Here is a 2521-nt window from a genome sequence, read left to right as displayed (position 1 = left end):
TAGAGAGAGAGAGAGAGAGAGAGAGATGTATGTTTATATATATATGTATATATACATATATATATATATATATATATATACACACACACACACACACACACACACACACACACACACACACACATATATATATATATATATATATATATATATTTCATGGAGGTGCATATGTATGTGTTATTTTATGATTACATAAAGGAATGAATAAACAATGAAATGTAAATGAAAATCGGATAAGAGAAAGAGGAGTAGATAGCCATTGACCGACCAGGCAACCCAAAGTACGTCAATGGGACAAAGCAGGTAAACGTGATTTTTTTTTGTTTTTGGCGTGAAAGCCCAAACCTTGATATTACTCGCTGAGTAAATGGTGAATATTGGCATTCTTTTGGTTTATAATGATTAATGTTATTTGTATAGAAGAGGGTCGGATGTTTATGATGTCTATACAATATAAGCCTAATTTATTTTATAGATTGTGGTGTTGAAAGGCACGTATTCGTACACAAACATACACATATACACACTTACTCACATATACATGCAGCGAAAATATACGTGTGGATATTGGGGGTGAGTGGGTTCATGGACATGCACCTGTTTGTGTAAGTATGACTGTGTATGCACGCACACCAACCGGTATATATATATATAGGTGAATTACGTGTGTCTGTGGGAGTAAAATACATGTACTATGCACACAAATCACACAAAGAGACACATATACACAGATACACATAAATAGATACCTACTTCGGACATAAACTGACCATGGGATTGCACCTAGAAAGTTACCCTCCCAGGCACAATCTGGGCACGGTTGTTTATGGAAGACCAGCAGTCGCCCATGCATACCGGCCCCCCCTCTCCACGCCAAGGGAAAAGCAAAGGGCCGATACAGCTTGGCACCTGTGACGTCGCAACTCATTTCTATAACTGATTGAACTGGAGCAACGTGAAATAAAGTGTCTTGCTCAAGAACACAACACGTACCCCGGTCCGGGATTCGAACTCACAACTTCACGATCGTAAACTCGATGCTCTAGACACTGTATATATATATATATATATATATATATATATATATATATATATATATATATATATATATATATATATATATATATATTTATATATATATATATGTGTGTGCGTGTGTGTGTGTGTATGTGTGTGTGTATATATTTATGCATATTCATATATATCTATATATATGTATGCATGTATGTATGTACGTATGTAAATTGAGTTCCAAGTTTTCTTAAGTATTCATGATACTGAAAAGCACGACTAGCCCCTCCGATTTCATTACGAGAAGCTAGTCCTATTCTTTTATGAGAAACAAAGTCAATTAAAAGCCCCAACCGAAGTTTAATATAGCATATCAATAGAAGGTTTATTTTTATAAATAATAACTTCGAAATGTTCATTAGCCTTGATAAACTTGCTATGATCAAGGTAAACTACCCTATCTTTGAAACTTCTCAAAATTGAATGGGAACAGAATTGGTTACTGAGGATGAGCATTTGAAATTGCATTGAATTTATTTGTCATATTAACTTCACCGATGCATAGACTTATCTTTTGTTATTAGTTTTAAAAGTGACTGACATTTTATAAAAATTCAATGAAATGCATTCACTTACGAAAGCTTTTTTAAAAAGAAGACGTGAATGACCTCTGAGTATTTTCTCGTGTCTTTACACAAATACACAGACACATACATATACATAAGTACATATTTATCTACCTGTGTGTGTGTGTGTGAGAGAGAGAGAGAGAGAGAGAGAGAGAGAGAGAAAGAGAAAGGGAGAGAGAAAAAGCGATAGAAAGAAAGAGAGAGAAAGAATGTACGTGAGCATGTATGCGAGCATCTATGGGCATGTATGTGTGTGTAGATATTCATATGTGTGCGTTTTTTTCTTTTTCGTTGCTATATGCAAATTGAAGGAAAACAACAGCGAACTCCATATACTTATAGCACAGTTCTAATTATTCATTTCGCAGAGTCTAAGGCTTCACGCTTTTTCTTCATCTCTAATGTTCGATGAGCTGTCTAACTTTTGTAATAAATTGACAAGCGTGTAACTGGGAATACTGGCAATGTAAAGTAGTAATTCTCATTATTCACACACACACCCACACACACATACACACACACACACACACACACACACAAACGCACGCACACACATATACACATTCACGCACCTACTGTAAAACATCAAAGCAACTGAGTGTAAAAATTAATTAAAATAAATGATTCCTCGTTCAGAAAATTATAAAAGATTTGTATTCAATTCATTAGGAAGGATTATTTTGAATTAGGTATATGTGTAATTAATAATGATTGAAAACATATTTATTGACAACGTCACGTGTGTTACTTTTACAGGTTTTGTTTTTTCAACTTGCTTTTCGATGGAGAGTTAGAGTGCTGTGAGAGATATAATGGAATTGTTTATTAAACAGGAAAGTAAATGTTGATGGAAGAGGTTATATATATATATATATATATAT

The sequence above is a fragment of the Octopus bimaculoides genome, chromosome 15 (assembly GCF_001194135.2).
Source record: "Octopus bimaculoides isolate UCB-OBI-ISO-001 chromosome 15, ASM119413v2, whole genome shotgun sequence".
Taxonomy (NCBI): Eukaryota; Metazoa; Mollusca; class Cephalopoda; order Octopoda; family Octopodidae; genus Octopus; species Octopus bimaculoides.
The sequence above is the reverse complement of the archived record's forward strand: the minus strand, read 5'-3'. Positions refer to the sequence as shown.